Here is a 25,870-nt window from a genome sequence, read left to right on the forward strand (position 1 = left end):
CTACAGTTGACACACAGAAGATAAAGAGAAGGGAATCAAGGCAAAACAGTACAAAAAACCATTAATTCAGAAAGGAATACAGCAAGAGAAGAACAGAGGAACAGGGAACTATAAAACAGCCAGAAAATAATAAGATGGCATTAGTAAGTCCTTACTTATCAATAATTAGTTTAAGTGTAACTGTAATAAATTCTCTAATCAAAAGACATGGGTAAAAAATCAAGACTCAACTATATGCTGCTTACAAGAGACTCTAGCTTTAAGGACACATATAGGCTCAAAGTGAAGGGATGGAAAAGATGTCCTGTGCAAATGGTAGCCAAAAAAGAGTATGAGTAGCTATACTTAAATCAGACAAAATGGATGTTAGTCAAAAGCTGTAAGAGGAGACAAAGAAGGTTCTTCTGTAATGATAAAGGAGTCAGTTCATCAAGAGAGTAAATACATATGCACCCATCATTGGAGCACATAATATGTTAAGAAGAAACCAGCAGACTGAAGGGAGAAACAGACAACAGTACAACAATGACAGGGGACTTAAGTATGCCACTTCAACAATGGATAGACCAGGCAGCAAATCAGTAAGGAAACGTTGGACTATAGATGAAATGGATACAACACTATAGACAAAATGTGTTTGACAGATATTTTCAGAACATTCCATCCAACAGCAGCAGAAAAGATATTCTTCTCAAGAGCACCTGGAACATTCCCTGGGATAGACCATATGTTAGGTCACAAAACAAACCTTGGACACTTTTCCAAGGAAGATATACAGTTGACCAACAGGTACATGAAATGATGCTCAGTCTGTCTAATCATCAGGGAACTGCAAGTCAAAACCACAGTTAGATATCACCTCACACCTTTTAGAATTGCCATTATCAAAAAGACCCGAGATAACAAATGTTGACAATGATGTGGAGAAAAGGGAACCCTTGTCACTGCTGGTGAGAATGAAAATTGGTAGCAACTATGAAAAACAGTATGGATGTTCCTCAAAAATTAAAAATAGAACTGCCATGTGATCTAGCAATTGTAATTCTGGGTATAGAGCTAAAGGAAATGAAATCACTATCTTAAAGAGATAACCTGCATTTCCATGTTCATTGTAGCATTATTGGCAATAGCATAGCAAGATATTTAAAGAACCTATGTGTCTCTTGATGAATGAATGGATAAAGAAAATGTGGTGTGTGTGTGTGTGTGTGTGTGTATGTATGTATTATTCAGCCATAAAAGAGAAGGAAATATGCTATTTGGAACAACTAGGTTGGATATTGAAGGCATTATGCTAAGTGAAATAAGTGAGAGAAAGGTAAATACTGTTTGAACTCACTTATATGTGAAAAAGCAAACGTTTATAGAAACAGAGTAGAATGGTGGTTGCCATGGGCTGGGAGGGTGGGGGAAATGGGGAGATGCTGGTCAGTGGATACAAACTTCCAGATGAATCAGTTGAATATAAGATGAATAAGTTCTGAGGATTTAATTTATAGCATTGTGACTATAGTTAACAATATTTTTATTATATACTTTAAAGTTGCTAAGATAGTAGATATTAAATGTTCTCACCATAAAAATAAAGGTAATATTCCATTGTATATAAAAAAAATAAAAAATAAATAAATAAAGATAAATAAAGGTAATTACGTTAGGTGATGGAGGTGTTAACTAACCTTATTGTGGTAATCATTTTGCATTATATATGTATATGAAATCATCACATTGTATGCCTTAAACTTACACAAGTTTCAAGTGTATTTCAATTAGACAGCAATAAAGCTGGACAAAAAATATACAAGCATATTATATAGATTTCTGGTGATAACTCAGCTGAATAACTAAAATCATAAATAGTTAAAGTTATGGGTGGCCAGTTGAACTTGGACTTGAAATATTCACTTTTATTTTATATCGTCTGAATTTGTTTTTCTCTTCCTTTTCTTTACTACTATTACTATTTTTTTTTGAATTTTATTTATTATTATTATTTTACCCAGATGTGTTACGGGTTGGAGTTCTAATTATCAAGATCACTGCTGTTCAGGGAGATCAGCTCAGTGCTTTGTGACCACCTAGAGGGGTGGGGTAGGGAGGGTGGGAGGGAGGGAGATGCAAGAGGGAAGAGATATGGGCACGTATGTATATGTATAACTGATTTACTTTGTTATAAAGCAGAAACTAACACACCATTGTAAAGCAATTATACTCCGATAAAGATGTTAGAAAAAAAAAAAAGATCACTGCTGTTGGGATATATAGAATAGCCAGAATTAGTATAACACAAAATATTCACTAGTCCTTACTCAAACCAGTTTTTAGGTTAGCATTGTCATCGTCCTTGTCAGTCTGTTGTTGACATTTGACAATTCAGTGCAAGTTCAATACAGATCATTGGGGAATGAAATTGCAGGTCTTGTAGAAGATACAGCATTTCATGAAGCCCTTAAAAGTTAGTATTTATGAAAAAATTAAATCACTGGGAAGTGTGGACCTGGCAGTTAACAGCTGAAGAAACATTTTGAAATTTAGCTTTATTTTCAAGTTAAACCATTTCCTCACTATTTACTCTGAAAGTTTAGTCCTTGTTTTAAGTCAACCAGAATTCTCTTTGTGGGTTTTTTTTTTTTTTGGTTTTAATTATTCTTAGATAATGTGGACCTTCTGAAGTCCTTTTAAAAATTCTTATTTAATTAAGGGAAAAAAAAAAACTACTTAGAATGTGGCTTACGAGCCCAAGTATAGAAAATAAAATCAACATTCTTCTGCCAGTCAGTATGTTAGTCCACAGGGCTGAGATTGCTTTTTAAAGTTTCCTCCAAGTGTCAGTGAGTTGTAGTTTGTACTGACAAGGTAAAATTTTATTGGTGGGAATGTAGGGCTTTCTCTAAGCTATTCACTGAGCTGTTTATGTTTGAATCATGGACTACAATGTAACACTTAAGCTGTTTTAAAATGTGTTACAGACAACTGTGAATAAGAAGAGCAAAAGAAACAATACTGATGCTGAATGCAAACTGAGGGACATATCTATACAGTATATGGAAGTAATTGTACAGATTAGTCAACCAAGGATGCAGTACTTGTAATGGCACATTACTTTTACAACAGAGGCTTTGGCAGATGAGTTAGTCATACAAATAGCGAGAAAAATGGAAGTCTAGAATAGACCACTGACCATAGTCCAGTATATTCATGCATAGTCACTTTTATTCGTTATCCTTGAACTCAAACAGAAGAAGTTTGGAGGAACACTGAAGGGTGAGCTTGATAAGAGAAGCCCTGGAAATTAATTTATAAAAAATGGTGACTGATTAGGCACTTAATGATATAAATTGTATCGTAGCTTTAAAAATGTATTAAAGAAACATTTGCTTTTTAAAAGAGATTTTTATAAGCCAGATCTTTCTATACTGCCCATTATTTTGTTTAAAAAATTCATTAATAATGCTCAAGGTCTGTGACATTTTAGTACCATCTTATTTATTAATAAGTTACTTATTAACCTATATTCGAGATTATTTTAGTTTATAGATGTTTTTCTCTACATTGGAAATGTCTTTAATGACTTTAAAGATTTCTGTCTCCATATTTCAAGTTGAATATTTTTTAAGGTAAAATAAAGTGATTTTATTCATCTTGAGAGCTATGGTTTATCCCTACCTTACCTCTTGTCAGTCTTTCTTTTTTTTGGTAAACACTTTTATAGTCACCTTCACTTTTTTCCTTATGCAATGGAACTATATTTACATTGAGTTTACTACCTTTGATGTCTGTAAATTGTGTAAGCTTAGCTGGCATTGACTTTTCTGTTAATTTTTTACATCCAGCTGCTTTAGGTAGAAATACTTTAAATTTAGAAATATTCACTCTTTTTGCCACGCTGCGTGGCTTGCAGGATCTTAGTTCCCTGACGAGGGATTGAAACCGGGCCATGGCAGTGAAAGCAGTAGAGTTCTAACCACTGGACTGCCAGCAAACTCCCAGAAATATTCACTCTTAAATAGATGATGCAGCCTTTTTGGGAGTGCTGTTTATAAGAGAAGTTTTCTTATAACTTCAAACTTTTCCTTTCAAAACAAAAGAAAGTTTTATGCATACAGCAATTTTAGTTTAATGTCACAAATGAAAATGAAAAAGAGCAAAGCCTGTAATATTTAAATTAATTATTGGGCTAGTTATTTTTGAATCTCAGTCTAAGAAGATCTTTGGGAAACATGTAGCATAGTCTTAGAAATCCATTAAACATTAAATTGATTTATGTAGAATTTGGTTTATTTAATGCATTGGCAAAATAAAACAAAAATATCAGTCTATTGTTTACTTTTCATTTTTCTAAGAATATAGGTTAACTTTAGTTACTTTAGCAAATCTGAAGATTAAAAACAGGTTTATAAAATCACTTTTCAGTTTTCACTTTTGAAGAAAATCAGACCAATTAAGATTCATTCTGTTTTAAGATTAGTCAAGTTTCATATTGTTTTATAATTTTCACCCCTCCACCAATTACATATACATACATATATACGTATATATGTGTGTATATATATATGACCATAGCTGTTAATTGGTGTGCTACAGCTTTGTGTATTGACATAGTTTGCAATGTAAAATTCCATATTTTCTACATCTAGAATCAACAGAATTCATCTGGGTAATTGTTAGCCTTTATAAACATACTTTTATTGTGCTTAAAGTCAGAAAACAGTGACATTGAAAGCCTATGCTTTTCTAACATATGGCTTCAATTTGCATTTTAATCAGAGTATGGAAGTCATTACTCTGACATCTGAAACTGAGTTAGCAATAAAAAATTATCACTCACAGGACAGCAGACACAATTTATTTTGTGTTTATTACTGGGTGGCCTTCTACAAACGTTCCTGAACTTAACTGATTCTAGATATTAGAAAATTGCAATTAAGTTGTGACATTTATTTTGGATGCGTTTAAGTTGAACTATCTCAATAGGATTGGTATAATTGGTATCTGTTAACATTTATATCATGTGTTCAAACATAGCATATATATTCATATGTACATACATAAATGTGTAGAGAAAGGATTATTTGAAAATGCTTGATGGCTTAATTATCGTTAATATCTCTAAACGGAAATGTTGGTGAAAAAAGAATTTTAGGTTGTATTCTAAATATTTTGAGTCTTATAGTGGGTTGTATTATTGCTATAATAATTTATAACAGGAGATGAAATTTCATTAATTTTCAAATTTTATTTAAACTAAAATATGCAATCACAATTGTTTAAAGCACTGTTCAATAAATTATTAAAACAAATTAACTTGTAATGAAGAAAATACTTAAATGTACACTGTTCTATGATTTAGAACTTTATTTGTTGTCTTAAATTTATGAAATGATTTTAATTTATGTAGTCAGCAAATACATTTTTCTTCTTCACATGCTCCATACATTGAGCTAAGTGCTGGAGAAAACAATACTGAATAAAACATGATTCTTGTCCTTGAGAAACTCAAGGTTTAATGAAGCCTAAGTACCAGTAAATAGATATATTACAATATGATATGGTACATATTATTTTAGCGATGTGGAGGAAAGAACAGTTTGCAGGGAAATGGAAGGGAAGGTTTTACTGAGGAGGCTGCATGTGAAGGATAAGTACAGACTTTTTCAGATAGGTAAACAAGGCAGAGAGGGAGCATTATGTGCAAAAATATGGAGTCCTGGCATAGTTAGTCATCCTTGTTCATTTATTCATTCTTTATTCAACTTATACTTATTGTGCACCTATGTGCTTGTGTTGAGTGCTGTGTATATCATATCATATCACATCATATCATATCATACTGAACCTGACAGACATGCTTCTATCATAAAATTCAGTTTAGTGTGGCAGAATAAGCAAGTAATTAAAATCATAATGGGTGTTACAAAGAGGGAAACCTAGGGTGTTATAGGTGTATATAACAAAGTTAAATATAGGAGAAGCTTCTGGAATATTGAGGAGTGGTATGAAATGGGACTGGATGGGGGTTTGGGTCTTATTGTGAAGGACGTTATATACTGAGTGTAGGAATTTAAATAATATCTTATTAAAAAATTAACTACAGTTGTTCCATAGCATGATCAAAATTTGCATTTTAGGACAATGATAATGAAAGTACTCTTAAGGATGGATTATAGTAGGGATAGATTTATAGTGTGGCCAGTTGGGAGATTTTTATAATGTTTAGTCAATAGACAGTTTTAATTGCTTAGAATTGGCATTTAGACTGGGAAGAGAAGACTAGGATGTGTCTATCTGCCTGATTTTTTTTAAATCATTTGTTCACTTCCATTTGATACCGTTTTCAGGAGACCTCTACTAGATGTTTTGTGCCTGTCTTAAATGATACACAGTAATGCAAATTAGTAGTCATTCCACGTCCTTCTACTGTGCCCAGCTTCTCCATAACAATGACTAACGTCATCTAACTTATTTCACAGAATAAGACATGTCAGACTATTCTTGACTAGCGTGTTTTTGATTTGCTAGTTCTTTTTTTTCTTTCCAAATCCTGATTTATTTAAAAACTTCAAACCATTTTCCCATGATAAAAATTCCTAGGTCTTGTGTTTGTTTGTTCCTTTAGATTTCTAACCTCTCCAGCTAGTACTTGGTCATCTCTTACTGGCACAGGTCCATTTTAGAACTCTCCTATTCATGTCTTCGGCACTAATGCTTAAGGCCAGGGATAGTCAAACTTTTTCTATATAGAGCCAGATAGTAACTATTTCCAGTTTTGAGGGCGATATGGTCTCTGTGGTAACTATTCAACTTTGCCATTGTAGGACAGACATAGAAAAGATGTAAACAAATGAGCATGGCTGTGCACAGTAAATGAGTGTGGCTGTGTATGAAATTCAAATTTTATACAATTTTCACATGTTGGGAAATGCTATTCTTTTGATTAAAAAGAAAACCTATTTGTATTAGTTTCCTAGGGCTGCCATAACAAATTACCACAAACTGGGTGGCTTAAGACAACAGAAATATATTTTCACACAGTTCTGGAGACTAGAAACCTGAAATTAAGGTGTCGGCAGAGCCATGCTCCCTCTGAAGTCTCTAGGGAAGAATCCTTCCTTACCTCTTCCAGTTTCAGGTGGTAATCCTCGACATTCCTTGGCTTTTAGCTGCATTATTCCAATCTCTGCCTCCATCGCCACATGGCCTTCTTAGGCCAGTCATGCCAGTCATTGGGTTTAGGGCTCACCCTAATCCGATATGACTTCAACTTCATTGCATCTGCAAAGGCCCTATCTCAAAATAAGGTCATATTCACAGGTACCAGCGGTTGTGATTTCAACATATTGTTTTGTGGGGGCTTTGGGGCCACACACAGTGTTCAATGTACAACTCTATTTAAAAATGTAAAATCCATTCTTAGCTTGTGGGCCATCCAAAACAGGTGGTAGGGTGGATTTGACCCATGGCTGTATTTGCTAACCCCTGTCCTAGCCAGAGTTGGCTTTTCATTTACTCTCTGATTAAACATCTTATCCTTATTGGGAAACAAGGTGAGAATTAACATTTATTGAGCCCCTACTGTCTTCCAGACATTTTGCTGAGTGTCTTGACGTGTGTTATTTTGCTGAGTGTCTTGACGTGTGTTATTTTGCTTAATCTTCAAACAGCCCTATGAGGGTTGCCATCAGTAATTTAGGAGACAGAGAACATTAAATTACGCATTCAAGCTCACATCCTGTAGGTAGCAAACAGTGAATCTAGACTTGAATCTGCAGCTGAAAGTGAGTGACATTAATGTTTTTCTCTTCCTACTATATCACTGTAGTTCTTTAGATATGTAGTAACTACACACTACTTGGAATAGAGCCATAACCTTTAATCTGTTTTAGCTTTTCACTAGGATGATTGCATATTCCAAATGTTTCACAGTTGCTTGGGTTTTATATAAAATAAACCAATTTGGTGAGCTTAAGACAAAAATTGGGATTAAGGGAAGGACATTGAGATGGCTCACAGAATTGAAGAACATACTAAACCATCAAGTCTCAGGAAAGACTGGAACCAGGGCAGCTGTGGGGAACCCAGCAGTAGCACGTTTTTAAAAATATGATGCTATCATTAAAGTGACTCGGCTCTAATATCTCCACCCCACTCTCTTCTCCTTTGCCTTTACCCTAATCTGATTGACCTACTTCGGGTGTAGTGTATCTGATCCCAGATCAAACAACCATAGAAGGGTTGGGGGACAGTGAAGGAGGGGGGCATAACCCAAATGTAACCTCTGGAGTATTTTTCATGAATTAAGTAGCATCCTGAATTTTGTCAATGACATCTGTTGTATCATACACATTCATGGGGCTTCTGTGTGGTGCAGAGGGTCAAATGGAATAGTCCCCACTTAATACTTGATGTGTGTCATTGTTATTTCCTGGTCATATACCTAAGACAGTGACAAATCTGAATTTAGAAATATTTCCTCCAGAGTAGGTTATATTCTCCTCTGTTGTCCCATGGCACTTAGTTTGTGACTCTGTAGTATGGTGTCCCTCCCTTCCACCAATTGCTTCTTTTCTCCTTTCTCCCTTCTCTTGCATTTTTCTGGCATTACACTGATAAGCTCTTTCAGAGCAGAGATTTTATTTTAGTTGTAGCTGTATTCTAATGAGCCAGAGCTTGAGAAGATCTTGGGGAAGAGTGTTCAGGGAGAGTGGACAGTGAGTAAATTAGACTCCTAGTTGGGAGCAAGCTTGGTCATTTGGTTTGGCAACAGCCAAGAAGACTGTTATAGGTGGACAGAATGGTATAAAATGAGGTTGGAAAAATAGGCAGAAGACAGTTCATATTTAGGACATTGTCGCCATAGTAAGGAGTTTAGATTTTATTTTACATTTAATAGAAAATCATTGGAGACTTTTAAAAAATTCTTTTTTATGCATTTTTTATTGAAGTGTAGTTAATTTACAATGTTGTGTTAGTTTCAAGTATATAGCAAAGTGATTCAGTTATACATACATATGTATGTATATTCTTTTTCAGATTCTTTTCCGTTATAGGTTATTACAAGGTACTGAGTATAATTCCCTGTGCTATATAGTAGGCCCTTGTTTTCTTATTTTATATATTATAGTGTGTATATGTTAAGAAAACCATTGGAGAGTTTTAAACAAAAGAGTGATAGGATATGATCTCCCTTTTCAAATAGTTACTCTAGCTGATTTGGGAAGAAATAATTGTAGGGGAGATGGGCAGCAGTATTGGAAGCCTTGGGGCCAGTTCTCAGGCTATTGTAGAGGATTATAAGAGCTCTAGAAAATTAAAATGTCGTGTAGATAGACAAATTTTGGTTAGCCGCTAAAATTTATACTAATTTGTTGTATTCTTTTACCAAAGCAAAATTTGTAATCAATATACCTTCTCTCTCATTGCCACCCCCCCTTCTCTTATATCAGTTGCTTTCAGCAATTGTATGAAGAAAAATATTGTAGTAAAATTTGCTGTGAGGCATGCTCCAGTAAATTTTTACTTGTGCTAGTGAAAATATTATAATTCTCTTTTTAGTAGCATAACTTTCCCTGAATTGCATTCTGATACAGTTTTTTGAGTGAAACAAAGGGATGAATTAAGCTAGCATAACATGAATTACCCATAATCTTGGGAACACCCATGAGAACGTTAAGTTAAACATCTTAGGGGCCATGATACAAAATAGGTTAAAATCCCTTGTCCGGATGAAAGGTAACCATTTAATTAATTAATTTATTTATCATTTTTAAAATTAGAGTTAGAAATTATCTTAGATTAGAACATATTTATGCAAGTGATTTGTTAAAGTGGTATGCACATATAGAGCGTTTTAATTCCCAGGATCAATATAAATCTTTATTAATTATTTTGAAAAATAATTATAGCTCACATCTTCATTAGTAGGTTCTTTTCATTGAAAATGATAGTTTAAATGACCATAATTAAAGCAATTACATTGTTTAACTTTCTAGCAAAAAATTTAGTATACTGTATTCGTCTGCTTTTTTTTAAAAAAATTTTTTTGAGAAGGAAATTTAGTCCTTGCTAACAGTATATAGATTTACAAGTACTATTTTTTTATTCATATAGCACGCTATTTGTATATATAAACACTTGTGGGAGAAAGGGACTTACTGATTGTACCATTATGAATCTGATGTTTTTAAAAAGACACGGTTTCCATTTTTGGTGTTAAAAATTGCTAATAAAATAAAGACCTTATGAAGTATATGCATATTTGGAAGTACTAGAAAGGAAACATTACATTTAAAGAAGGCTGGTTTTGATTATTAAGTAGGCTTATATACTGTATGTGTTTATAAAATTTATGTTTGGAACCTGAATTCCTATTAGAGTAATCTGTGATGGAAACAAAAGTCAACAGCAGAGGCAAACTAGTACAGGAAATAATAAGAAATTGTGGATTTAGGGGGAATGATTAAGAATTGGGATCTATTACATTCTTTTTAAAAACACATATACAAGTGTAGATAAAAAGGGCTAAGTTTATTTATGATATATTTTTTAACAGCGCAACTCCTGTTTACTTTGTTAAAACCATAACAATGTAATCTGGTTCCTTTCGACTCAAATAAGACAAAGAATTCAATATTGAGGTACTGTTTATAGGTCATTAAATATTTGGTGTCTAAGGATAATGTTTAGCATTGTGTTCAGTTGGTGTGAACTGACCAATTGAAGTACCAGATTCTTAAATGTCTTACTTCAATTAATACAAAATACTAAGGGTTCCTTTCATGCCAAGTTACTTGCTCCATGGGTGCCAGCCACACAGTCTCCATAAGCAGGCTTTTCTGGGGACTAATCAAGACTCACGGCCTTCAGGTTCTGCAGTGCTAGCATTTCAGAATCTGAAACGTCACTTTTTCTTTTTATGAGCTTCTCCGTTTTTATCCCTAATTCTTTCTCTCATTTTAAGTTAGGTGTGGAATCAAGCTTGTATGATTGTACTCTTTTTTTTAATGTAAACGCCGACATTTATTTATTTATTTATTTATTTTTATTTATTTTTGGCTTCGTTGGGTCTTCGTTGCTGCTCACGGGCTATCTCTAGTTGCAGTGAGCAGGGGCTACTCTTCGTTGTGGTGAGCGGGCTTCTCATTGCGGTGGCTTCTCTTGTTTGGAGCATGGGCTCTAGGTGCGTGGGCTTCAGTAGTTGTGGTGCGCGGGCTCAGTAGTTGTGGCTCACGGGCTCTAGAGCACAGGCTCAGTAGTTGTGGTGCACGGGCTTAGTTTCTCCGCAGCATGTGGGATCTCCCAGACCAGGGCTCGAACCCGTGTCCCCTGCATTGTCAGGTGGATTCTTAACCACTGCGCCACCAGGGAAGCCCTTTAACTTCTAAATAAAAACAGCAAAATCATGCTTCCACTTAACATGACCCAACTGTCCCCCAAGCAACTGAAAACATAACCCCATCTACAATGTTTACAATGTTGTGTTAGTTTCAAGTATATAGCAAAGTGATTCAGTTATACATACATATGTATGTATATTCTTTTTCAGATTCTTTTCCGTTATAGGTTATTACAAGGTACTGAGTATAATTCCCTGTGCTATATAGTAGGCCCTTGTTTTCTTATTTTATATATTATAGTGTGTAATTTGGTAGAACATACTGGAAAGTTATAACAGTAAATAAACCCAAACAAAAGTTTATGCCAATTTAGGATATTGGTCTTCAGTAGATGAAATTTCCAGTCAATTAAAGACAGCTGTAATTTGGGGGCCAGATATCAGTAAAATGGCAAAAGTAGGCAAAATTTTTGTTTGGTACTCTCCCACCTTCTTTTTCAGCATCTCTGTTCCTATTTCTGTTTTTCTTCAGGTGCCTATCCTTGTCAGCTAATTTTTCATAAGTTTCCTGTGTCCAGAGATATTTGCAGCTCAATGCAAATATTTGTTAATTAATGAAAAACCCTGAATATCCAACAAAATTCAATAATGCAAATGTGGTTTCAGGCACTGTGAGAGGAAATGATCTGTTTTGGGGGTGAGAGGGACTTTCAACATCTCTTAAATCCAAATAGGCAGATAAGTAAGTTCTCTGACTATCTGATCATACTGGTTCTAGAGTCTTACTTTGGCTTTATTGTGTCTAGTCCCAGTTATTCTCTGAGTCGGTTACATAGTTAAGAGAGAAATTACTGGAGATACAGTTGTAGAATATAGTAAAACTCCTGTCTCCTAACCTGTTATAATTTCCTGTTAAGAACATTAGAGCTGGAAACAAAACTATAGCCCCTATACACTTTGACAGCACCTTTATTCCGTAGTCTTATTTGTGCATGTGTGTGTGTGTATATGTGTGTACACATATTTCCTTCAAACCTTCTACTCCTCTGACGCTAGATCTTTGCTCCAGCTGTTTCAACTTAATACGTACTTTTTTTTTTGTAGGTTTCTATTACTTGTAATAAGAGAATCTTTAGCAGAGCAAATGTCTATGATTTTGCTACTAGGAGAAGGCTAAGGAAATGCTTTTGATTACTGAGTTCCTACGACATGTATGGTACCATTATATAGGTAGTCAGTACATGAAGAAATGCATAATTTCATTCCAAAGTTTCGATAGATTCTTACAGGATACTTGATGAACTTTCTTTTGTTAACCTTGAGAAAAATATTGCTAGAAATAATAACTGTTATATGTTGCTGGTAGGAGTGCGAATTAGTACAGTCAGTTTAGAAAACAATTTGGTACTTTTTAATAAATTTGAATATACACACATCCTACACCTCGTCAATCCATTCTTTAAGTATGTACTAGAGAAATTTTTTTCTCATGTGGAACAGGAGAAACCAACAAGAATAATTTGAGCAGCATGTTCATAATGATAAAAACTCAGTTCAACTCAAGGATCCACCGGCAGTTAAATTGTATAGTATTCATATACTGGAATACTGTGTGGCATGGGAGCTTCAGGTTGGTTCTAAGAAACTTCAGTGAATTATTTCTTCCAAATGCCCATGCAGTTTCCTGTTTGGAAATTAAGTAGCTTTAGGTTTATTCTTCTTAGAGTTCTGGCTTAACACTGAGTATTTGGGGTTTTCGTATCTTCTCACTTTCTGATTTTATGATTTGTAACCTCTACTTTCCTTTTAGAAAAACTTACTAGTGGTATAGCTATAGATGAAAGGAACAGCAAGGTTTGTATTATCAGCACAGTTTATTTTTTGTTATACATGTTCCTTATTCTTTCTGTCACAAGTAATATAAAACTGTTTACATTTTTTCTTTGATAAAAATAAGCCCCAAATTTATAAAATATAAGTATTTAGGAACTTATTTTATAATTTTCCAGACATCTAGAAGGATTGATAAATAAATCCAGAGTTTCACTCCGAGATAAAGATTTCATTTTAACAAATTCTGAGGCAGGTTCTTCACTAGGCTTATAGATTTATTTGGATGCAATTAGCTGGATACCCAACTGCAAGTGACTTAAAGTATAAGTACATTTATTTTTAAAGTAAATTACATGGAGTCTCGAGAGTAGCAGTTCCAGGATTCAGTGATGTCATCAAGAACTCAGGCTATTTAAATCCTACTACTCTACGATTTTTGGTTCATTGACCTTTTGCTTTTATGTTTGTCAATAAATTTCATGATAATGATGGTAGTGATAGTGGTAAAGGACATACAGTTTCTATTTCTAATTTTTTCTGGGAAGACTTAGATGAACAGATTGTATGTTAGGACATAACTCTTTAATGTTCTACTGATATTTTGGAAATCATCTGACTGAAATCCTGACATCATGGAAAGGGAATGGGCTTCCATATTTGCAGTTCCTCCTTCTGTTTTTGCCCCTTCTTTCCTTACTGTCCTTTTCATGGCCTGTAAAGATTGGACTGCATATGTGGCTAATATAGTCGTTGTTAATGACTCTTAATACTCTAGTATGGAATGAGTAACTGTTAGATGTTTTAAATGAGTTTAAATTCACATTGTCATTTAACTTCACTCATATTTTGGTTTTTTATTAAATTAACTTGGTTGTAAAAAAGGTGCTATTTCTAATTTAGTTTTGTTAAAGAGTTTTTTCTTTTATTTTTTACCTTGATATATGATCTTTCATTTTCTTTTTAGTTTGTACCTGTATACTTTTTAAAACTAGACTTAATTTTCAGAGCAGTTTTAGGTTTATAGAAAAATTGAACAGAGCGTACAGATAGTTCCCACATTCTCCCCTTCCCTTTTCCCCTATTATTAATATCTCATTAGTGTGGCACATTTGTTACAGTTGATGAGCCTATATTGATACATTATTTTTAACTAGAACCCATAGTTTACCCTAGGGTACACTCTTTCTGTTGTACAGTTCTATGGGTTTTGACAAATGCATAATGTCATATATCTATGATTACAGTATCATGTAGAATAGTTTCACTGCCCTGAAAATCCCCTGTGAATTACCTATTCATTAGTCCCTTGCAACCACTGATCTTTTCACTGTCTTTATAGTTTTGCCTTTTCTAAAATGGAAAAGTTGTTTATTGGGTTTTTAGCTATTATTAGAATGTCATGTGGAAAAATAAAGAAAATTTTACTTCTTCCTTTGTAATCTGGATCCCTTTTATTTCTTTTCCTTGTGTTATTGCACTGGCTAGGACTTCCACTATAATATTGAATAGAAATCGAGCTGACATCTTGCTTTATTCCTGATCTTAGGGGGAATGTATTCAATCTTTTCACCCTTAAATATGTTAGCTATAGATTTTTTGTAGATGCCCTTTTTCATTTGAGCTCTTCCCTTTCTATTCCTAGTTTTTATTATCAGGAATAGATGTTTATATCAGATGTTTTTTCCATATCTCTAGAGATGATCGTGTAGTTTTCTTTTTTAGTTTAGTATGGTGAATTACATTGCTTGATTTAAAAAAAAATTAACTAACTTACTTTTTGACTGCGTTGGGTCTTCGTTGCTGCACTCAGGCTTTCTCTAATTGCAGCAAGCAGGGCCTACTCTTCGTTGTGGTGTGCAGGCTTCTCATTGTGGTGGCTTCTCTTGTTATGGAGCATGGGCTCTAGGTGCATGGGCTTCAGTAGTTGTGGTGCATGGGCTCAGTAGTTGTGGCTCGCGGGCTGTAGAGCACAGGCTTAGTAGTTGTGGTGCACGGGCTTAGTTGCTCCGTGGCATATGGGGTCTTCCCGGACCAGGGGTCGAACCCATGTCCCCTGCATTAGCAGGCGGATGCGTAACCACTACGCCACCAGGGAAGTCCCGGTTGTATCAATTTTTGACTCATATGCTTTGAATATCTGCTTTTAGATCCGTAAACATTTAAGTTTATTATGTCCTCTTGGTGAATTAACCTCTTTATTATTATGAAATTGCCTTCTTTATCTCTGATATCATATGCCTGTATCTAAAAAAAATCACTGGCAAGAGGAATGGGATTGACATTACTGATTTAGTTAATAGCCTTGTAAAAGAAGGTAGATTACCTAAACAAAATCAGCATCTTGTTAGAATAGAGGAGGGAATTGAAGGAAGGGGGAGGGATGTTGTATAATCATCTAATGATTATTACATATGCTAATCTTGCCTACTTAAAAATATTTTATATGCTAATGAAATGAAAAAATCAAATTTAGATATAATTCTTTATTCCCCACTCTCAAATTTTAAGTTAAACACTCTCAATTATTATATTTAATATTATCATCATTTAATGATTGAGAAAACTCTTGAGTGACTCAACTCTTATTTTGTTTTGAAACAGAATTGATATCTACCTCTAAATCTCAGCATTTGTGGGTTTATTTTTGTTTGTTGTTATCCTTTCTTAGTTTGTTTTGACTCTAAGTCTAAGAAGATAACATTGTGGGGGGAAAATATCCATACGTTTCTTAAGTTTTATTATGTTCAAAGAGGAAAAGCAGAACATAACATAGTACATTATTTCATCATGTCACATTGGATAGAACATGACAGAACATGTATTTACAAAAGTACACTCTTCTTTAGAGCCGGATGACTGCTATCAATTTAGAAACAAACCATCTGCTTATTGTTTAAATTTCTGGATAACTTAAACCAACCCACATCTATAAACAGAAGTAACATTCTTTGTAACCTTAAAACCATTGCTAACGTCCATTGTCTCCATATGTAATGCATATTTCCTGTGTAGTGAATGAAAACAGATTATGACATTTGTGTTGTCTAAAAAGATCAAGTTGATTTCATTAACATGAAAGGTTAATGAGTTATACATTCAGCATCTGAAATTGTTATAATATAGTTTGGGACATATTTGTTCACACCTTGGTAAAGCACATACCCCCAAACTATCAATAAATAAGTGCTTACTTGACATAGTCCAAATAACTACTTATTCATTAGCTCTTAATTCTTGCATTCATTCAACAATTAAGTGTTTCTGAGGCATTAGGTGCTAGGGGTATAATGATGAGTGAAATATAGCCTATAGTCTAGTGAGGATTTTAGATGAATAGGTAGTTACTCTAATAAGTATTATACTCTAATAAGTATTATAAGTAAAATGCTATAATAAATATTACTTATAACAAGTATTATAGGTTGTTGAGAGAAAAGAAAGATTCATGGATGACTCAAGTTTCTGCTTGGGCAAATAGTGGATGGAAAACACAGGTACAAGAACATTCATCTGTAAGTGAAGGTGAGATTGGTGATTTTTGTGTGTCAGTTGCTCAGTTTTATATATAGCACTTATTTTCTGTAATTATCAAGTTAAGTGTATAATAAGGCAGTGGTTCCTAAATGGTGATAATGTAGAATTTTGTATGGAATGTGGAGTTTTCATAACAATTTACTCTTCTTGGATCCCTAGGTGTTCCTCTGAGTGTGACATACAGACTGTATCTTTCCTAGATTATTCATCTCTTGCATTTATTGTTGGCTTTAGTGTTATTGCTAATTTTCTTCTGCTTTGGTCAACCTCTACCTGTGCCCTCAGTTTATATGAATTTAAGATGAAATCTGTATCTAAAGCATGTATGTATTCTTCCTATAAAATTTGTCATTAGAGTAGTACCCAGGTTTTTCCTAATGGTTGGTGATGATTAAGTTACCAGTTAGTTGGGAACTGCTCTGGGGAGAGGGACAGGTGTGCATTTTTTTTTTTAAACAGCTTTATATTTAATGATTATCACCTGTTTTAAGTGTACAGTTTGATGAGTTTTGACAGATGTTTATAGTTATGTGACTACAACCATAATCAAACAGAATTTCTTCCCTAAAAAGTCTCACTTTTTCCTTTGCAGTCAGTTCCCTCCCCCCATATCTCTCGGGTCCCAAGCAGTCACTGATATGCTCTCTGTCACTGTAATTTTGGGTTTTCTACAATTCATACAAATGGACATATGTTTTCATTTCTCTTTGGTAGATACTTAGGGATAGAATTGCTGGGTCTTATGGTAAGTTTATGTTTAACTTCCTAGAAAACTGACCAGCTGTTTTCCAAAGCGACTGTACCATTTTGTGTTCCCATCAGCAACGTATGAGAGTTCTAGTAGCTCCATATTCCCACTATCGCTTGCTGTTGTTATTCCTTCTAGTATTTTTAGCCATTCTTGTGCATGTATAGTAGTATCTAATTGTGGTTTTAATTTGCATTTCCGTAAAAGTTAATGATGTTGAACATCTTTTTGTTGACTTTTTGCCCATTCGTGTATATGTATGTTGTGTGTTTATGAGTGTATATGTACATACACAATATACACACATGTGCATGCATACATATTACATATGAATATACTATATGTGTGTGTGTACATATCTTTTTTCTTTGGATGAAGGGTCTGTTGACATATTTTGCTCATTTTAATTTGTTTGGTTATATGTCTTATTTTTGAGTTGTAAGAATTATTTATATATTCTGGATGCAAGTGCTTTGTCAGATATGTTTTTGCAGATAGTTTCTGTGAGTCTGTGGTTTGCTTTTTCATTTTCTCAGTTGAGTCAAGAGCAAAAGGCCTTTAATTTTTATTAAAGACACATTTTTATCATTGTATAGTTATCTGATGCTGTGTAACAAACTACTCAAAGTTTAGTGGCTAAAAATAACAATAGCATTTACTTTGCATGAATCTGCAGTTTGGGAAGGGCTTGCCTGGAATAGCCTATGACTGTTCTGCTTGACATTGGCTGGTACATCTTGAAAGCTAAAGACTGGAATCATCTGAAGACTCACTCACATGAACGGCACCTTGGCTCGGAGTAGTTGAATAGCTGTGTGTTGGAATAACCGGGGCATCTCTCTCTCTTTTTACATAGTTTTTCTAGCATGGTGAAAAACTATGTAAAAATTACCTTTTAAAGGTAGTTGGACTTCTTACTTGGTAGCTCAGGGCTCCAAAGGCGCATGTTCAGACAAAGTGAGAACACCAGGCAGAATGCATTTTGCCCATTATGATTTAGCCTTAAAAATCAGCATCATTTCTGCCTCATTACGTTTAAGTTACAGTTACCAAAGTAGTTTCAAAGGTCCCAGGTTCAAGGGCAGGGAATATATGACATATGGAGGAGAGTCAGTGTCACATTTTAAGAAGTACATGTGGGATAGGATATAAATTAGTGTGGCCATCTTTGGATAGTAACTGTCATAATGAATTTCTTCTTCAATGTTTTATTCTTTTTTACCCCCGGTGTATCATATATTTGCCTAAATCAAATTATAAAGTGTTTCTTTCCAGTGTTTTTTTGCATAAGTTTTATGGTTTGAGCACCAGCATTTAAGTCTGTGTTCCATTTTAAGTTAGTTTTTGTGTACGGAGTAAGGTGTAGGTCGAAGTTCATATATTTCGGTGGAGAAATTCAATTGTTAAAGCTCCATTGGTTGAAAAAACTAGTCTTCTCCCATGTACCTTGATACTTCTGTAGAAAATCAATTGAACATACAGTGTGGATCTGTTTCTAGGATTATTTCTCTTCAGCCTCTGGAAACTTCTTCAGCATTTCCTTAAAGCATTTCTGCTGGTGACAGATTCTTAGTCTCTTTTACATGAGAATGTCTTTATTTTGCCTTCATTCCTGAAGGATATTTTTGCTGGATATAGAATTCTGGGTTTATAGTTCAAAACCTTAAAAGATATTTTCTCCTCTTGCTTCCATGGTTTCTGATGGCAAATCCATAATCATTTTAATAGTTGTTCCACTATATAATATATACATATATATATATATTTTTTGGCTACTTTCAAAAACCTTTCTTTATATTTGGATTTCAGCATTTTTGTTTATGGTATGTCTAGGTATGGTTTTCTTTGTGCATATCTTACTTGAGGTTCACTGAGCTTAAATCTGTAAATGTTTGTCTCACCAAATTTCAGAAGTTTTTAGCTATTCTTCATATATTTTCTCTATATCGATATTTAGAGAAACATATATCAATCTGTTTTTCCTCTCTTTCTAGGTTTCTGATAATACAAATGCTAGGTCTTTTGCTATTCTCCTTCAAGTCTGTGGGGTTCTGCTCAGTTTCTGTTTTCAATCTTTTTTCCTCTCCTGTAGACTGGATAATCTTTATTTATTTATCAAGTTCACTGATTCTTTTCTTTTCTCTTCATTCTGCTGTTGAGCCCCCGTCTACTGAATATTTTATTTCTCTTACTGTATTTTTCAGTTCCAGAAGTTCCACTTCTTAAAGTTTCTGTTTCTCTGCTGAGAACTTCTCTTTCCGTCCATTGCAAGTGTGTTTAACCTTACCTCATGGAATTATAATAGCTCCTTTACAGGCTCTGTTGGTAATTCCAACATCTGATTGTCTTTTCTTTGAGCTGTGGTAACGATTTTTTGTTCTTTTCAGGTTGAGTAATTTTGGATCGGTCCTTGACATTTTGAATGTCAGATTGTGAGACTCTGGATCCTGTTAAACTCCTCTGGAGAGTGTTGATCTTTTAAACATTTATTATTATTTATTTATTTATCATTATTTTTTTTCTTTAGTAGTAAGCAGTCCCCTATTAGATTCAGACTGCAAGTTCTGTCTCGTCTTCAGTGGATAGTAGCTCCAATGTCAGTTGCCTTTCCTATGCTGCTTTGCGTCTGTCCTGACTGTGTGCCACTCATGGGCCATGCTGGGACTTGGGTGGTAGTTTTAATTGTAGTTTTGCCCTGAAAGCCTTCGCTTTGCTACTTGGGTCTGTTCCATGCGTATGCTGGTGAGGGGTGAGCTCTGTATTTGTGCTAGTTCAAACACAGATTTAGTCAAGAGATTTCCTTTTCCAGCTCTTCCTTTCAGGGATTGCCTCTTTATTCTCTGCTTCATTGGGTCTCCTCTTTCTGGTCCTCTGTCCAGAAAGACAGGATTTCTCTCAGAGTTGTAGCTGCCTTCTCTGCTATCCCAGCTGCACACACTCTTCAGGGTCTGCCGTTGGGACAAAGTGAATAGAGAAAAGAGTGAAAAAGATAATGGGCATTCTTCCTTTCTTCTTTGGACTCCAGAGGTCCCCTTTTCCATATGCTTTTGCCCAGAAAAACAGAATTTATTTTCCAGTTTTAACTACCTGCACTGGTGCTGCTTCATCTTATAATTGGGGCCTGTCCTTGGGGCAGAGTCAAGAGAAAAAAAAAGACAGAACCCCTCCCCTGAACCAGGGATTAATTCCCTACACATTCTCTGGTTCACTTGGACCCCTCTTCCCTGTTTTCTGACTAGAAAGAGTTTCTCTCAGGTTTTGCTCCCTGTGCTGTAGCTGCTGCAGTGCATGGGCCCTGAAGTTATGAATTGTAATTAATGAGCTGGAATGGGTGGCCTGTAGGCAGCTGCCTGGAGGAAAGAGAGTGAGAGTGGTTTGCGGACCTCACAAAGGTCTTGGTTGCTATGCTAATGCGTTTGTGTATTTTGAAAGTATATGACTAGATTTGTAACATGCAGTGCTTCTTTAGTGAGAAGCAGATAGCTAATGCTCAGTTTTTCTGTTTTTTACTTTGTATTTTTATCATCATAGAGAGGGAAGCAGCTGGTGCTGAAAAGCCTTAGTATTTAAATCTCTTTTCTTCTATGGCCAGGATAAACAGCTGGGGAATGACTATTGCATATGATTTCTGAAGACTTTTGCTAAATTAATCTTCTTGAAATAATGTAAGTTTTCTTCTTCTCTGGTTGTCTTGTCAAGAATTTCAGCATAAATAAATAGCCATATGGCATAATGTGCTAATTGTGGTTGACTGTTTTATATAGTACCTTTTTCATTACCATCTGATGTAATTTTTAATTGCAATCTGATGACCACTTTTTAAGGTAGAAATGGAATTCTGCATTTCCTTTGAGATATTAATAGTAATAAAATTATCATTTATTGAGCACTTACACTTTTCCTTGAGTTCCATACCATTGTTATCCTTATTCTGTTAATGAGCTCAAAGAAGTAAGTTGCTTGTTTGGATCACACATCTTACAAATGGCAAAGCTAGAATTTGAACTAAACAGTCTGTCTCTAAAACCTGCATTCTTAATCTTTACGCTATGTTGTTATATTTTTTGCAAGGCGCTGGGAATACATAAAAATTAGTATTTCTGAAACATCTTTTCATCTCAGGAAGTCCTAAACTAGACCTTGGATTCAGTATTTTACATTTATCTAGCTCTTTACAGAGCTTTTCACATACGTTAACACCTGCATTGACCACCACAGGAAAACAGGTTGATATTAGCTTTCACCTTTTTACAGAGGAGGTCAGAGCTTAGAGAGTTTAAATGACCTGCCTAAGGTTGCCCAGATAGTAAATAGTGGAAATAAGATAAGTAGAATTCTAGTTGCTTGACTAATAGGAAATAAACATATGCTAAATACAACTTTTGTATTTATATCTGTAAACTGCATGTTAAATTAACCCAATGAAGTCTTTCTTTAATATGATGCTTTAAAGTTTTTATAATCATACTGCTTTTCAAGGTAAAGTCTATTAAATATATATTTCTTGTTAATTTTACTTATTTTGTTTTGATTTAATGCATTAAAAAGCATTAAACTGTAATAACATGAGTCTCTATTGACTTTTGATTATTTTCACTTTGGGAGCTACTCAATGTTGTATTGCTTGTATTATAACATTTTATGTTGTTCCAAAATTCTGTTTTATCTTTTAGTGTACAAAAATTGTTACTTTTCTTTTTATTGTTGCCAAACAGTATATATGCATGATGGAACATTAGAAAATAAATAAAACCACTCAGAGATTAGTACTGTTGTCAATTCATTGTATATCCTTCTGGCTTTTTTTCGATTTGCACACACAAACACAAGGATCCAGTCCAGAACTTTGCATTTCTTACATCTAGATTTCATGTCTCCTAAGTCACTTTTATCTAACACTCTACTTAAAAGCAGTCTCTCTTGATAACCTGTTTTTAACTGAGGACCTACATATGGTTTTTTCCCTGCCAGTGACAGATGTTTAATGAATGTTTTTAGTATTAATCATTTTAGTTGTTATCAAAACTCAAGGAGAGGCAAATTTCAGTGAAGAGTTTGCTGGTGGTAAATTTACAAATGCTGAGCATTAGCCCTGTATCTCATTGTTTTGGGTACTTGTTAGTCGTTGTTTGGGTAACAAGTAAATTAAAAGCAATCTCTTTAGTAGAGGTCAAAAGAATGTTGTTCACTCCAGTGCTTTCCTATAGAATCAAAGGAAGCTGAGCTGAACTGACAGAGTGCTGTTAGAATGAGACAGTCCTTAAACATGTTGCTGGGAAGAGCTCATGAAATAAATCAATTTAGTTGGAAACAAAAGATTGAATTTAGTATTCTTTTCCTACTGGAGAAAGTGCAGAAGAAGATTTAGATCTTCAAACTGCCTCAGGTTTTTGAGACACAAAAGAGTGTAAGTAGTTTGATGTGATTTAGAGGAGAAGTTGTGTATTTCATCCCAAGTGCTTGTTGCCTCTGCCTTTCCCCTTTTGGTCCTCAAATATATACAGTAACTAACCTGACCTAGCTGAGGACTCTTAATCACATCACTAGATTAAATAAGGTTTAAAAAGAAACAGGAAGTTGGAAGATGTAATTTAATGTACCTATCATTAAGAATAGAAAAAAATGCGGTGTATCAGTGGTGAGAAGTTCTTTTCCTTTAATAAAGATTTCTGTAAATAATTGTTTCAACATCTAGCTGTATATGCTTTAGTAAAATTCTGTCATAGCAAAGTCATTCATTTATCGCTTGTTTTTTGTTTGCATATGTGAATAACCTTTCTTCCTCCCCATTGGTGGCCTATTTTAGCTCTCTGTGAATTATGCATTGGAATCATATTCATGTTGCGCTGCAATCACAAATTTAGCAGTGTTTGTCCTAAAAGTTTTTTTATTTTCTAACAGCATGTAGATATCAAACACCAACCCCACGCCCCTCCTTCTTCTAATCCTGTCTCCTAATTCAGAGAGGGAAAGGGAGAGGGAAGGAAAGCATTTGCCTATATCTGGACCATCTCCCATGTAACATAGCTAACAGATTGCTCTGTGTGCTCTTAACCGTCTTCTGCAGGAATGCTCTTCAGTCAGGATCCATTATCCTTCCTGTGTCTGTAACTTCTTCCATCTTACTGACTACTTCTACTAAGCCATTAAAAACTTGTCTAAGTCTTTTATCCTCAAAATATCCTGTTGTCAATTTTCTCTCAACTCTGCTCTTCCTGGCAACAACTCAGTCTCATTCCTCACTTTTATTGTGAAACTTTTTGAAAGAGTTGACTCTTAACACTGACTTTATATCCTCTTATTCAGTCCTCAACTATGTTCTTACATATACCACTCTATTAAAATTGTAAAGTATTTGACCTCTTTGCAGAACTGGATACTAGGGATTACTTGTTCCTTTAAAAGTTAAAAAAAAAGTTTTGATCAAGGATTTACAAGTAGTTTAAACCGTCAAATAGTATGCTGCAAACTAGTAGAAAAAGAGTAGTACTCTTATTTACTTGTTCCACTGCCTGAGTCCCACAACCCAAAGGCAGCTACTTGTAACTTTTTCCTTACTTCTTCTGTTATTTGCTTCCTTATAACTAAATTAATATGTTTACACTGCTATTTATGTTACACTGATCACACTGATTTTGTACACATACATCAGTTTCCTTACAGCTTCCTCTAGTTTCTTATCCCTTCTTCACTCTGCATTTCTTTAGATGTGCATTCACTTTTTACATTTAAATTCTCTTTTTTGTTGTTCATATACTAATTCTTAAAAATTTGTTTAGTAGTGCATGCTTTGAATTATATTTTCGATTAATAAAGGTTGGAAATGCATTCCTCTTATACCAGATTGAAAAATAAAAGACATATTGAACAGAGGAACTTGCATCTTCTCTTTTCTCAATCAGACTCTCACGTAATCTTTTTCTTTCAGCCTCATGTGCCATCTTACTTGTCCTTGAACATACCAAACATGATCCTACCTACTGGTCTTTGTACTTACTGCCCATTCTGACTGGAATACTCCTGTTATGGACTGAATATTTGTGTTCCCCAAAATTCATGTCAAAACCCTCTCCCCCCAGTGTTATGGTATTACGAGGTGGGGCCTTTTTGGGAGGTAATTAGGATTCGACGAGGAGCCCTTATGAATGGGATTAGTTCCCTTGTAAGAGTGCAGAGAGAGCTTGCTTCTCTTTGTTCTCTGCCATGTCAGGATACAAACAAGATAGTCATGTAAAATCATCTATAGTAACCAGGAAGCAGGTCCTCATCAGACACCGAATCATGAATGGAAAACAATGTGTTTTCTTCTAAGAGTTTTATAGTTTTAACTCTTACATTTAGTCTTTGGTCTCTTTTGAGTTAATTTTTGTGTATGGTATAAGGTAAGGGTTCAGCTTCATACTTTTGCAGGTATTTTCCCAGCATCATTTGTTAAGAAGACTGTCCTTTCTCCACAGAATGGTCTCGGTACCTTTATAGAATATCATTAGACCATATACAAGGGTTTGTTTCAGGCTCTCTCCTATTTCATTGGCCTATATGTCTGTCTTTATGAGTTATCTTTATGATTACTGTAGCTTTAAAGTAAGTTTTGAAATCAGAAGGTGTGAGTCCTCCAACTTTGTTCCTCTTTTTCAAAGTTATTTTGGCTATTTGGGGTCTTTTGGGTTCCATATGAATTTTAGGATGGATTTTTGTATTTCTATAAAGAAGTCATTGAGATTTTGGTAGGAATAGCATTGACTCTATAGATCATTTTGAATAGTATTGACACCTTAACAATATTACATCTTCCACTTCATGAACACAGGATGTCTTTCCATTTATTTATATGTTTTTAGATCTCTTTCAGCAGTGTTTTATAGTTTTCAATGAACAAGCCTTTTGCTTCTTTGGTTAAATTTATTCCTGTCTTTTATATATATATATATATATTTGGTGCTATTATAAACAAAATTCTTAAGTTCCTTTTAGAATTGTTCATTGTTAGTGTATAGAAAGCATTAAGTCTTTTCAGGTGTTATTTAATATGTGACATCACTGAATTACTTCATCTTCTGTCAGTATTTCAGTACCAGTCAAGTGATTTGGACTGAAATCAGATGGAAACTAAAAATCAGAATAAATGATAATTTCTGAATTGAATTCCAGTACTAAAGTTTTATTTAATCTTTGTTAACCAAACTAAGTTTTAAACTTATTTAAGTGTGCTAATTTGAAACTATAGGCATTGAGTGATAATAGCAGATCTAAATAACTTTTGAAATATTTCAGTTTGGGCTCTTTATAGCATTAAAATGTTCTGAAAATGATATTTCTGGAGTATAATGTAGAGCTTATTGTGCCTTATTGATGCTTCTCTAGAAGTTCCTAAAAAATGTAATAGTGTTGAATGTTTTGCATTTTGGGGTTGGGATGTACAG

At 34.4% G+C, this 25,870-nt stretch overlaps 1 protein-coding gene across 2 annotated transcripts in view; it reads left to right on the plus strand.

Annotated features, from left to right (window-relative positions):
• The window catches only part of TMEM135 (transmembrane protein 135), a 249,399-nt gene that overhangs the window by 76,134 nt on the left and 147,395 nt on the right, over positions 1 to 25,870 (plus strand). The gene's annotated exons all lie outside the window — the stretch shown is intronic.

Source organism: Stenella coeruleoalba (genome assembly GCF_951394435.1).
Source record: "Stenella coeruleoalba genome assembly, chromosome: 8".
NCBI lineage: Eukaryota > Metazoa > Chordata > Mammalia > Artiodactyla > Delphinidae > Stenella > Stenella coeruleoalba.